Genomic DNA, 14,126 nt, shown 5'->3' on the forward strand with positions numbered 1-14,126 from the left:
ACACACAGAGAGAACACACACACACAGAGAGAACACACACAGAACACACACAGAGAACACACACACACAGAGAGAACACACACACAGAGAACACACACACACAGAACACACACACACACAGAGAGAACACACACAGAGAGAACACACACATACTGTAACACAGGTGTATGAGAGAGAACTATAGTAAAACGTTGTCATGGTTCCCCCTCCCTCCCTCTCTCCCCTCCAGTTCCCAGTACGGCTGGGCGGTCAGCGAGGTCAGCCTGGCGGGTGTGTTGGATTCTGGGAAAGCAAGTGACCTGTCAGTGTGCAGCTGGCCCATAGAACCCATCCAGTGGACACCCTTCCCCTGCTACAGCAACTATCCTCTACACACAGAACCACCCCGGTACCTACACAGGAGGGAGGTACCTACAGATTACCACCTATTAGGAGGGAGGTACCTAGAGATTACCACCTATTAGGAGGGAGGTACCTAGAGATTACAACCTATTAGGAGGGAGGTACCTACAGATTACCACCTATTAGGAGGGAGGTACCTACAGATTACAACCTATTAGGAGGGAGGTACCTAGAGATTACAACCTATTAGGAGGGAGGTACCTAGAGATTACAACCTATTAGGAGGGAGGTACTTACAGATTACCACCTATTAGAGGGAGGTACCTACAGATTACAACCTATTAGAGGGAGGTACCTACAGATTACAACCTATTAGGAGGGAGGTACCTAGAGATTACAACCTATTAGGAGGGAGGTACCTAGAGATTACAACCTATTAGGAGGGAGGTACCTAGAGATTACAACCTATTAGGAGGGAGGTACCTAGAGATTACAACCTATTAGGAGGGAGGTACCTAGAGATTACCACCTATTAGGAGGGAGGTACCTACAGATTACAACCTATTAGGAGGGAGGTACCTACAGATTACAACCTATTAGGAGGGAGGTACCTAGAGATTACAACCTATTAGGAGGGAGGTACCTAGAGATTACAACCTATTAGGAGGGAGGTACCTAGAGATTACAACCTATTAGGAGGGAGGTACCTAGAGATTACAACCTATTAGGAGGGAGGTACCTAGAGATTACCACCTATTAGGAGGGAGGTACCTAGAGATTACAACCTATTAGAGGGAGGTACCTAGCGATTACAACCTATTAGGAGGGAGGTACCTACAGATTACAACCTATTAGGAGGGAGGTACCTAGAGATTACCACCTATTAGGAGGGAGGTACCTAGAGATTACCACCTTTTAGGAGGGAGGCACCTACAGATTACAACCTATTAGGAGGGAGGTACCTAGAGATTACCACCTTTTAGGAGGGAGGTACCTACAGATTACAACCTATTAGGGGAGGTACCTACAGATTACAACCTATTAGGAGGGAGGTACCTAGAGATTACCACCTATTAGGAGGGAGGTACCTACAGATTACCACCTATTAGGAGGGAGGTACCTACAGATTACAACCTATTAGGAGGGAGGTACCTAGAGATTACAACCTATTAGGAGGGAGGTACCTACAGATTACCACCTATTAGGAGGGAGGTACCTAGAGATTACAACCTATTAGGAGGGAGGTACCTACAGATTACCACCTATTAGGAGGGAGGTACCTACAGATGACCACCTATTAGGAGGGAGGTACCTACAGATGACCACCTATTAGGGCTGGAGGGGGAGAGTTAGAAGAGATTGATAGAGAGAGAGGAGAAAGAGCGACAGAGGTAGAGATAGAGAGATGGTAAGCTGTTGTTTGTTTGTTTGTCCAGGTGAGGGCGCTGCGTCCTCGGTCCTACTGTGAAGGTATGGAGCTGGTGGAACTGGAGAAGAGCTGGACGGCCTAGCAACCACTGAACCGTTTAGTGGAGTCAGTCATGAGGAAAGGTTGAACAACTGAATCACTGAGTAAACTGATTCACTGAGTCACTGAGTCAATGGTATCTCTGAATCACTGAATAAACTATCACTGAATCGCTGAGTCACTGAATAAACTGTATAACTGATTCACTGAATCACTCAGTCAATGGTATCACTGAATCATGACTCACTCTTATTGGCTGTCTTGAATATAACACTGATTCTGTAGCCCTTCCCATGATTATACAGAGGAAAGGTGTGTGTGTGTGTGTGTGTGTGTGTGTGTGTGTGTGTGTGTGTGTGTGTGTGTGTGTGTGTGTGTGTGTGTGTGTGTGTGTGTGTGTGTGTGTGTGTGTGTGTGTGTGTGTGTGTGTGTGTGTGTGTGTGTGTGTGTGTGTGTGTGTGTGAGAGAGAGAGAAAATATACATTTATTCTGTTTTGTTATTGTTGCCAGTCGTGTCCATGAGTATTCAACTAGGCTTGAAATGATTTACATTTCCCCTCTCTCTGTAGTCACAAAGCTGAGAGAGGTGGCCCCTAGTAAAGACTCAACATCTGTCTGTGGTCATGAAGCTGAGAGAGGTGGCCCCGAGTAAAGACTCAACATCTGTCTGTGGTCATGAAGCTGAGAGAGGTGGCCCCTAGTAAAGACTCAACATCTGTCTGTGGTCATGAAGCTGAGAGAGGTGGCCCCTAGTAAAGACTCAACATCTGTCTGTGGTCATGAAGCTGAGAGAGGTGGCCCCTAGTAAAGACTCAACATCTGTCTGTGGTCATGAAGCTGAGAGAGGTGGCCCCGAGTAAAGACTCAACATCTGTCTGTGGTCATGAAGCTGAGAGAGGTGGCCCCGAGTAAAGACTCAACATCTGTCTGTGGTCATGAAGCTGAGAGAGGTGGCCCCTAGTAAAGACTCAACATCTGTCTGTGGTCATGAAGCTGAGAGAGGTGGCCCCTAGTAAAGACTCAACATCTGTCTGTGGTCATGAAGCTGAGAGAGGTGGCCCCTAGTAAAGACTCAACATCTGTCTGTGGTCATGAAGCTGAGAGAGGTGGCCCTGAGTAAAGACTCAACATCTGTCTGTGGTCATGAAGCTGAGAGAGGTGGCCCCTAGTAAAGACTCAACATCTGTCTGTGGTCATGAAGCTGAGAGAGGTGGCCCCTAGTAAAGACTCAACATCTGTCTGTGGTCATGAAGCTGAGAGAGGTGGCCCCTAGTAAAGACTCAACATCTGTCTGTGGTCATGAAGCTGAGAGAGGTGGCCCCTAGTAAAGACTCAACATCTGTCTGTGGTCATGAAGCTGAGAGAGGTGGCCCCTAGTAAAGACTCAACATCTGTCTGTGGTCATGAAGCTGAGAGAGGTGGCCCCTAGTAAAGACTCAACATCTGTCTGTAGTCACAAAGCTAGAAGCTGAGAGAGGTGGCCCCTAGTAAAGACTCAACATCTGTCTGTGGTCATGAAGCTGAGAGAGGTGGCCCCTAGTAAAGACTCAACATCTGTCTGTGGTCATGAAGCTGAGAGAGGTGGCCCTAGTAAAGACTCAACATCTGTCTGTAGTCACAAAGCTAGAAGCTGAGAGAGGTGGCCCCTAGTAAAGACTCAACATCTGTCTGTGGTCATGAAGCTGAGAGAGGTGGGCCCTAGTAAAGACTCAACATCTGTCTGTGGTCATGAAGCTGAGAGAGGTGGCCCCTAGTAAAGACTCAACATCTGTCTGTGGTCATGAAGCTGAGAGAGGTGGCCCCGAGTAAAGACTCAACATCTGTCTGTGGTCATGAAGCTGAGAGAGGTGGCCCCTAGTAAAGACTCAACATCTGTCTGTGGTCATGAAGCTGAGAGAGGTGGCCCCTAGTAAAGACTCAACATCTGTCTGTGGTCATGAAGCTGAGAGAGGTGGCCCCTAGTAAAGACTCAACATCTGTCTGTGGTCATGAAGCTGAGAGAGGTGGCCCCTAGTAAAGACTCAACATCTGTCTGTGGTCATGAAGCTGAGAGAGGTGGCCCCTAGTAAAGACTCAACATCTGTCTGTGGTCATGAAGCTGAGAGAGGTGGCCCCTAGTAAAGACTCAACATCTGTCTGTGGTCATGAAGATGAGAGAGGTGGCCCTAGTAAAGACTCAACATCTGTCTGTGGTCATGAAGCTGAGAGAGGTGGCCCCTAGTAAAGACTCAACATCTGTCTGTGGTCATGAAGCTGAGAGAGGTGGCCCCTAGTAAAGACTCAACATCTGTCTGTGGTCATGAAGCTGAGAGAGGTGGCCCCTAGTAAAGACTCAACATCTGTCTGTGGTCATGAAGATGAGAGAGGTGGCCCCTAGTAAAGACTCAACATCTGTCTGTGGTCATGAAGCTGAGAGAGGTGGCCCCTAGTAAAGACTCAACATCTGTCTGTGGTCATGAAGCTGAGAGAGGTGGCCCCTAGTAAAGACTCAACATCTGTCTGTGGTCATGAAGCTGAGAGAGGTGGCCCCGAGTAAAGACTCAACATCTGTCTGTGGTCATGAAGCTGAGAGAGGTGGCCCCTAGTAAAGACTCAACATCTGTCTGTGGTCATGAAGCTGAGAGAGGTGGCCCCGAGTAAAGACTCAACATCTGTCTGTGGTCATGAAGATGAGAGAGGTGGCCCCTAGTAAAGACTCAACATCTGTCTGTGGTCATGAAGCTGAGAGAGGTGGCCCCTAGTAAAGACTCAACATCTGTCTGTGGTCATGAAGCTGAGAGAGGTGGCCCCTAGTAAAGACTCAACATCTGTCTGTGGTCATGAAGCTGAGAGAGGTGGCCCCTAGTAAAGACTCAACATCTGTCTGTGGTCATGAAGCTGAGAGAGGTGGCCCCTAGTAAAGACTCAACATCTGTCTGTGGTCATGAAGATGAGAGAGGTGGCCCCTAGTAAAGACTCAACATCTGTCTGTGGTCATGAAGCTGAGAGAGGTGGCCCCTAGTAAAGACTCAACATCTGTCTGTGGTCATGAAGCTGAGAGAGGTGGCCCCTAGTAAAGACTCAACATCTGTCTGTGGTCATGAAGCTGAGAGAGGTGGCCCCTAGTAAAGACTCAACATCTGTCTGTGGTCATGAAGCTGAGAGAGGTGGCCCCTAGTAAAGACTCAACATCTGTCTGTGGTCATGAAGCTGAGAGAGGTGGCCCCTAGTAAAGACTCAACATCTGTCTGTGGTCATGAAGCTGAGAGAGGTGGCCCCGAGTAAAGACTCAACATCTGTCTGTGGTCATGAAGCTGAGAGAGGTGGCCCCTAGTAAAGACTCAACATCTGTCTGTGGTCATGAAGCTGAGAGAGGTGGCCCCTAGTAAAGACTCAACATCTGTCTGTGGTCATGAAGCTGAGAGAGGTGGCCCCTAGTAAAGACTCAACATCTGTCTGTGGTCATGAAGCTGAGAGAGGTGGCCCTAGTAAAGACTCAACATCTGTCTGTGGTCATGAAGCTGAGAGAGGTGGCCCCTAGTAAAGACTCAACATCTGTCTGTGGTCATGAAGATGAGAGAGGTGGCCCCTAGTAAAGACTCAACATCTGTCTGTGGTCATGAAGCTGAGAGAGGTGGCCCCTAGTAAAGACTCAACATCTGTCTGTGGTCATGAAGCTGAGAGAGGTGGCCCCTAGTAAAGACTCAACATCTGTCTGTGGTCATGAAGCTGAGAGAGGTGGCCCCTAGTAAAGACTCAACATCTGTCTGTGGTCATGAAGCTGAGAGAGGTGGCCCCTAGTAAAGACTCAACATCTGTCTGTGGTCATGAAGCTGAGAGAGGTGGCCCCTAGTAAAGACTCAACATCTGTCTGTGGTCATGAAGCTGAGAGAGGTGGCCCCGAGTAAAGACTCAACATCTGTCTGTGGTCATGAAGCTGAGAGAGGTGGCCCCTAGTAAAGACTCAACATCTGTCTGTGGTCATGAAGCTGAGAGAGGTGGCCCCTAGTAAAGACTCAACATCTGTCTGTGGTCATGAAGCTGAGAGAGGTGGCCCCTAGTAAAGACTCAACATCTGTCTGTGGTCATGAAGCTGAGAGAGGTGGCCCCTAGTAAAGACTCAACATCTGTCTGTGGTCATGAAGCTGAGAGAGGTGGCCCCGAGTAAAGACTCAACATCTGTCTGTGGTCATGAAGCTGAGAGAGGTGGCCCCTAGTAAAGACTCAACATCTGTCTGTGGTCATGAAGCTGAGAGAGGTGGCCCCTAGTAAAGACTCAACATCTGTCTGTGGTCATGAAGCTGAGAGAGGTGGCCCCTAGTAAAGACTCAACATCTGTCTGTGGTCATGAAGATGAGAGAGGTGGCCCCTAGTAAAGACTCAACATCTGTCTGTGGTCATGAAGCTGAGAGAGGTGGCCCTAGTAAAGACTCAACATCTGTCTGTGGTCATGAAGCTGAGAGAGAGGTGGCCCCTAGTAAAGACTCAACATCTGTCTGTGGTCATGAAGCTGAGAGAGGTGGCCCCTAGTAAAGACTCAACATCTGTCTGTGGTCATGAAGCTGAGAGAGGTGGCCCCTAGTAAAGACTCAACATCTGTCTGTGGTCATGAAGCTGAGAGAGGTGGCCCCTAGTAAAGACTCAACATCTGTCTGTGGTCATGAAGCTGAGAGAGGTGGCCCCTAGTAAAGACTCAACATCTGTCTGTGGTCATGAAGCTGAGAGAGGTGGCCCCTAGTAAAGACTCAACATCTGTCTGTGGTCATGAAGCTGAGAGAGGTGGCCCCGAGTAAAGACTCAACATCTGTCTGTGGTCATGAAGCTGAGAGAGGTGGCCCCTAGTAAAGACTCAACATCTGTCTGTGGTCATGAAGCTGAGAGAGGTGGCCCCTAGTAAAGACTCAACATCTGTCTGTGGTCATGAAGCTGAGAGAGGTGGCCCCTAGTAAAGACTCAACATCTGTCTGTGGTCATGAAGATGAGAGAGGTGGCCCCTAGTAAAGACTCAACATCTGTCTGTGGTCATGAAGCTGAGAGAGGTGGCCCCTAGTAAAGACTCAACATCTGTCTGTGGTCATGAAGCTGAGAGAGGTGGCCCTAGTAAAGACTCAACATCTGTCTGTGGTCATGAAGCTGAGAGAGGTGGCCCCTAGTAAAGACTCAACATCTGTCTGTGGTCATGAAGCTGAGAGAGGTGGCCCCTAGTAAAGACTCAACATCTGTCTGTGGTCATGAAGCTGAGAGAGGTGGCCCCTAGTAAAGACTCAACATCTGTCTGTGGTCATGAAGAAGAGAGAGGTGGCCCCTAGTAAAGACTCAACATCTGTCTGTGGTCATGAAGCTGAGAGAGGTGGCCCCTAGTAAAGACTCAACATCTGTCTGTGGTCATGAAGCTGAGAGAGGTGGCCCCTAGTAAAGACTCAACATCTGTCTGTGGTCATGAAGCTGAGAGAGGTGGCCCCTAGTAAAGATTCAACATCTGTCTGTGGTCATGAAGCTGAGAGAGGTGGCCCTAGTAAAGACTCAACATCTGTCTGTGGTCATGAAGCTGAGAGAGGTGGCCCCTAGTAAAGACTCAACATCTGTCTGTGGTCATGAAGCTGAGAGAGGTGGCCCCTAGTAAAGACTCAACATCTGTCTGTGGTCATGAAGCTGAGAGAGGTGGCCCCTAGTAAAGACTCAACATCTGTCTGTGGTCATGAAGCTGAGAGAGGTGGCCCCTAGTAAAGACTCAACATCTGTCTGTGGTCATGAAGCTGAGAGAGGTGGCCCCTAGTAAAGACTCAACATCTGTCTGTGGTCATGAAGCTGAGAGAGGTGGCCCCTAGTAAAGACTCAACATCTGTCTGTGGTCATGAAGCTGAGAGAGGTGGCCCCTAGTAAAGACTCAACATCTGTCTGTGGTCATGAAGCTGAGAGAGGTGGCCCCTAGTAAAGACTCAACATCTGTCTGTGGTCATGAAGCTGAGAGAGGTGGCCCCGAGTAAAGACTCAACATCTGTCTGTGGTCATGAAGCTGAGAGAGGTGGCCCTAGTAAAGACTCAACATCTGTCTGTGGTCATGAAGCTGAGAGAGGTGGCCCCTAGTAAAGACTCAACATCTGTCTGTGGTCATGAAGCTGAGAGAGGTGGCCCCGAGTAAAGACTCAACATCTGTCTGTGGTCATGAAGCTGAGAGAGGTGGCCCCTAGTAAAGACTCAACATCTGTCTGTGGTCATGAAGCTGAGAGAGGTGGCCCCTAGTAAAGACTCAACATCTGTCTGTGGTCATGAAGCTGAGAGAGGTGGCCCCTAGTAAAGACTCAACATCTGTCTGTGGTCATGAAGCTGAGAGAGGTGGCCCCTAGTAAAGACTCAACATCTGTCTGTGGTCATGAAGCTGAGAGAGGTGGCCCCTAGTAAAGACTCAACATCTGTCTGTGGTCATGAAGATGAGAGAGGTGGCCCCGTGTAAAGACTCAACATCTGTCTGTGGTCATGAAGCTGAGAGAGGTGGCCCCTAGTAAAGACTCAACATCTGTCTGTGGTCATGAAGCTGAGAGAGGTGGCCCCGAGTAAAGACTCAACATCTGTCTGTGGTCATGAAGCTGAGAGAGGTGGCCCTAGTAAAGACTCAACATCTGTCTGTGGTCATGAAGCTGAGAGAGGTGGCCCCGAGTAAAGACTCAACATCTGTCTGTGGTCATGAAGCTGAGAGAGGTGGCCCCAAGTAAAGACTCAACATCTGTCTGTGGTCATGAAGCTGAGAGAGGTGGCCCCTAGTAAAGACTCAACATCTGTCTGTGGTCATGAAGCTGAGAGAGGTGGCCCCTAGTAAAGACTCAACATCTGTCTGTGGTCATGAAGCTGAGAGAGGTGGCCCCGAGTAAAGACTCAACATCTGTCTGTGGTCATGAAGCTGAGAGAGGTGGCCCCGAGTAAAGACTCAACATCTGTCTGTGGTCATGAAGCTGAGAGAGGTGGCCCCGAGTAAAGACTCAACATCTGTCTGTGGTCATGAAGCTGAGAGAGGTGGCCCCGAGTAAAGACTCAACATCTGTCTGTGGTCATGAAGATGAGAGAGGTGGCCCGAGTAAAGACTCAACATCTGTCTGTGGTCATGAAGCTGAGAGAGGTGGCCCCGAGTAAAGACTCAACATCTGTCTGTGGTCATGAAGCTGAGAGAGGTGGCCCCAAGTAAAGATTCAACATCTGTCTGTGGTCATGAAGATGAGAGAGGTGGCCCCTAGTAAAGACTCAACATCTGTCTGTGGTCATGAAGCTGAGAGAGGTGGCCCCGAGTAAAGACTCAACATCTGTCTGTGGTCATGAAGCTGAGAGAGGTGGCCCCGAGTAAAGACTCAACATCTGTCTGTGGTCATGAAGCTGAGAGAGGTGGCCCCGAGTAAAGACTCAACATCTGTCTGTGGTCATGAAGCTGAGAGAGATGGCCCCGAGTAAAGACTCAACATCTGTCTGTGGTCATGAAGCTGAGAGAGGTGGCCCCGAGTAAAGACTCAACATCTGTCTGTGGTCATGAAGATGAGAGAGGTGGCCCCGAGTAAAGACTCAACATCTGTCTGTGGTCATGAAGCTGAGAGAGGTGGCCCCGAGTAAAGACTCAACATCTGTCTGTGGTCATGAAGCTGAGAGAGGTGGCCCCAAGTAAAGATTCAACATCTGTCTGTGGTCATGAAGATGAGAGAGGTGGCCCCTAGTAAAGACTCAACATCTGTCTGTGGTCATGAAGCTGAGAGAGGTGGCCCCGAGTAAAGACTCAACATCTGTCTGTGGTCATGAAGCTGAGAGAGGTGGCCCCAGTAAAGACTCAACATCTGTCTGTGGTCATGAAGCTGAGAGAGGTGGCCCCGAGTAAAGACTCAACATCTGTCTGTGGTCATGAAGAAGAGAGAGGTGGCCCCTAGTAAAGACTCAACATCTGTCTGTGGTCATGAAGCTGAGAGAGGTGGCCCCTAGTAAAGATTCAACATATTTTTGCAAATGTGCATACTGTATATATTTGTGTGTACACATACAGTTGAAGTCGGAAGTTTACATACATTTAGGTTGGAGTCATTAAAACAAGTTTTTTAACCACTCCACAAATTTCTTGTTAAACTATAGTTTTGGCATGTCGGTAAGGACATCTACTTTGTGCATGACATAAATTTTCCATCAATTATTTATAGACATATTATTTCACTTATAATTCACTGTATCACAATTCCCGTGGGTCAGAAGATTACATTCACTAAGTTGACTGTGCCTTTAAACAGCTTTGAAAATTCCAGAAAATGATGTCATAGGTTTAGAAGCTTCTGATAGGCTAATTGACAACATTTGAGTCAATTGGAGGTGTACCTGTGGATGTATTTCAAGGACTACCTTCAAACTCGGTGCATCTTTGCTTGACATCGTGGGAAAACCAAAATAAATAAGCCAACACCTCAGAAAAAAATTGTAGACCTCCACAAGTCTGGTTCATCCTTGGGAGCAATATCCAAATGCCTGAGGGTACCACATTCATCTGTACAAACAATAGTTTGCAAGTATAAACACCATGGGACCACGCAGCCGTCATACCGCTCAGAAAGGAGACCCGTTCTGTCTCCTAGAGATTAACGTACTTTGGTGTGAAAAGTGCAAAATCAATCCCAGAACAACAGCAAAGGACCTTGTGAAGATGCTGGAGGAAACAGGTACAGAAGTATCTATATCCACAGTAAAACGAGTCCTATATCGACATAACCTGAAAGGTGAAACAGCAAGGAAGAAGCCACTGCTCCAGAACAGCCATAAAAAAAAGGCAGACTGCGGTTTGCAACGGCACATGGGGAGAAAGATCTTTTGGAGAAATGTCCTCTGGTCTGATGAAACAAAAAATAGAACTGAAAAATATGTAATATTTTAAATTCTTCAAAGTAGCCACCCTTGGCCTTGATGACAGCTTTGCACAATCCTGGCATTCTCTCAACCAGCTTCATGAGGTGCATTTCAATTTACAGGTGTGCCTTGTTAAAAGTTAATTTGTGGAATTTCTTTCCTTCTTAATGCGTTCGAGCCAATCCGTTGTGTTGTGACAAGGTAGGGGTGATTTGGTGAAAGACCGAACAACAGGCCATCATCACATGAAGTTCAGTCAAACAACAGGCCATCATCACATGAAGTTCAGTCAAACAACAGGCCATCATCACATGAAGTTCAGTATTCAGTCAATTCTGGAAAATGTATAGAACTTTCAAAGTTTCTTCAAGTCGCAAAAACCATCAACACTATGATGAAAAGGGCTCTCATGAGGACAGCCACAGGAAAGGAAGACCCAGAGGGTTAGAGTTACCTGGCTCTCATGAGGACAGCCACAGGAAAGGAAGACCCAGAGGGTTAGAGTTACCTGGCTCTCATGAGGACAGCCACAGGAAAGGAAGACCCAGAGGGTTAGAGTTACCTGGCTCTCATGAGGACAGCCACAGGAAAGGAAGACCCAGAGGGTTAGAGTTACCTGGCTCTCATGAGGACAGCCACAGGAAAGGAAGACCCAGAGGGTTAGAGTTACCTGGCTCTCATGAGGACAGCCACAGGAAAGGAAGACCCAGAGGGTTAGAGTTACCTGGCTCTCATGAGGACAGCCACAGGAAAGGAAGACCCAGAGGGTTAGAGTTACCTGGCTCTCATGAGGACAGCCACAGGAAAGGAAGACCCAGAGGGTTAGAGTTACCTGGCTCTCATGAGGACAGCCACAGGAAAGGAAGACCCAGAGGGTTAGAGTTACCTGGCTCTCATGAGGACAGCCACAGGAAAGGAAGACCCAGAGGGTTAGAGTTACCTGGCTCTCATGAGGACAGCCACAGGAAAGGAAGACCCAGAGGGTTAGAGTTACCTGGCTCTCATGAGGACAGCCACAGGAAAGGAAGACCCAGAGGGTTAGAGTTACCTGGCTCTCATGAGGACAGCCACAGGAAAGGAAGACCCAGAGGGTTAGAGTTACCTGGCTCTCATGAGGACAGCCACAGGAAAGGAAGACCCAGAGGGTTAGAGTTACCTGGCTCTCATGAGGACAGCCACAGGAAAGGAAGACCCAGAGGGTTAGAGTTACCTGGCTCTCATGAGGACAGCCACAGGAAAGGAAGACCCAGAGGGTTAGAGTTACCTGGCTCTCATGAGGACAGCCACAGGAAAGGAAGACCCAGAGGGTTAGAGTTACCTGGCTCTCATGAGGACAGCCACAGGAAAGGAAGACCCAGAGGGTTAGAGTTACCTGGCTCTCATGAGGACAGCCACAGGAAAGGAAGACCCAGAGGGTTAGAGTTACCTGGCTCTCATGAGGACAGCCACAGGAAAGGAAGACCCAGAGGGTTAGAGTTACCTGCCTCTCATGAGGACAGCCACAGGAAAGGAAGACCCAGAGGGTTAGAGTTACCTGCTCTCATGAGGACAGCCACAGGAAAGGAAGACCCAGAGGGTTAGAGTTACCTGCCTCGGAAATTGCAGCCCAACTAAATACTTCACATAGTTCAAGTAACATCTCAACATCAACTGTTCAGAGGAGACTGCGTGAATCAGGCCATCATGTTCGAATTCCTAAAAGAAACCACTACTAAAGGACACCAGTAATAAGAGGAGACTGTGTGAATCAGGCCATCATGTTCGAACTAAAAGAAACCACTACTAAAGGACACCAGTAATAAGAGGAGACTGTGTGAATCAGGCCTTCATGGTAGAATTCCTAAAAGAAACCACTACTAAAGGACACCAGTAATAAGAGGAGACTGTGTGAATCAGGCCATCATGTTCGAATTCCTAAAAGAAACCACTACTAAAGGACACCAGTAATAAGAGGAGACTGTGTGAATCAGGCCTTCATGGTAGAATTCCTAAAAGAAACCACTACTAAAGGACACCAGTAATAAGAGGAGACTGTGTGAATCAGGCCTTCATGGTCGAATTCCTAAAAAGAAACCACTACTAAAGGACACCAGTAATAAGAGGAGACTGTGTGAATCAGGCCTTCATGGTAGAATTGCTGCAAAGAAACCACTACTAAAGGACACCAGTAATAAGAGGAGACTGTGTGAATCAGGCCTTCATGGTAGAATTCCTAAAAGAAACCACTACTAAAGGACACCAGTAATAGGAGGAGACTGTGTGAATCAGGCCTTCATGGTAGAATTCCTAAAAGAAACCACTACTAAAGGACACCAGTAATAAGAGGAGACTTGCTTGGGCCAAGAAACACGAGCAATGAACATTAGACCGGTGGAAATCTGTCCTTTCCAACCGCCGTGTCTTCGTGAGATGCAGAGGTGAACGGATGATATCTGCATGTCTATTTCCCACCGTGAAGCATGGAGGAGGCGGTGTGATGGTGTGGGGTGCTTTGCTGTTGACACTATCAGTGACTTATTTAGATTTCAAGGCACACTTAACCAGCATGGATACCACAGTATTTTGCAGCTATATGCCATTCCATCTGGTTTGGGATTAGTGGGACTATCATTTGTTTTTCAAATGGACAATGACCCAACACACCTCCAGGCTGTGTAAGGACTATTTGACCAAGAAGGAGAGTGAGGGAGTGCTGCATCACAATCCCCCCGACCTCAACCCAATTGAGATGGTTTGGGATGAGTTGGACCGCAGAGTGAAGAAAAAACAGCCAACAAACAACTAACAAGAGCTATTGACATTTGTATATTGCGATCATGCACTTTGTTGACGGTCCCTAACTAGTTGCTTTTGACGGTGCACCAGAATGCTTGAGGTTTTGCCGTGTGAGTATGAAACTCGGGGAGTAATCGGGAAAATACCTGTGGAATGTCTTTCCTAACAGAGGCTAACCTGAGGTATGACAGTCACATCGTTTGCGAAGTTTAAAGGTCTGACTGTCTAGCGAATATCGGAACTCTAACCAACTTTAAGGTGTCACATCCCTGAACAGGCTCAGCTGCGGGTCAGGACGAAGCATTCATCGGCAGGATGCGCTCAGTCGCCAAAAAAAAAAAACAACCTTTCCCTCAAACTGCGTTACACACTCCGGTCAGCAGACGGCGATGTGTGTGTTTCAGGCAGGTCTTCCCCGGGAGTCAGGCGCTTCTTCAACAACAAGCTATTCGGTCGACACTAGTTACCACAGTCACAAAGACATAAACCACGCCCATTTCTACAACCTTTCTTCTAATTAAAACTCAGATAAAAAAAACAAACAATTTAAACCTAATCTTAACCACATTAATAACCTTATGTCCAACCCTAACTTTTAAATTAAGACCCCAAAATAAAAATTACTATTTGTATTTTTTTTTTTTTACCGAAGCCAATGCCGACTTTGTGGCTGTGGTAACTAGGGACAACCCAGCCACGT

At 47.8% G+C, this 14,126-nt stretch overlaps 1 long non-coding RNA gene across 3 annotated transcripts; it reads left to right on the plus strand.

Annotated features, from left to right (window-relative positions):
• The first annotated feature begins 346 nt into the window (after positions 1-346).
• On the plus strand, positions 347-2,038 carry LOC121844625. Of its 3 annotated transcripts, none has more exons than XR_006082070.1 (2): positions 347-388; positions 1,779-2,038. It is a non-coding gene; the product is annotated as an uncharacterized LOC121844625 (long non-coding RNA). The 3 variants fall into 3 exon arrangements; XR_006082071.1 differs by lacking the exon at positions 347-388 and adding an exon at positions 424-439; XR_006082072.1 differs by lacking the exon at positions 347-388 and adding an exon at positions 1,383-1,394.
• Positions 2,039-14,126: the final 12,088 nt, after the last annotated feature.

This window comes from Oncorhynchus tshawytscha, unplaced genomic scaffold, assembly GCF_018296145.1.
Source record: "Oncorhynchus tshawytscha isolate Ot180627B unplaced genomic scaffold, Otsh_v2.0 Un_contig_501_pilon_pilon, whole genome shotgun sequence".
Lineage (NCBI taxonomy): Eukaryota > Metazoa > Chordata > Actinopteri > Salmoniformes > Salmonidae > Oncorhynchus > Oncorhynchus tshawytscha.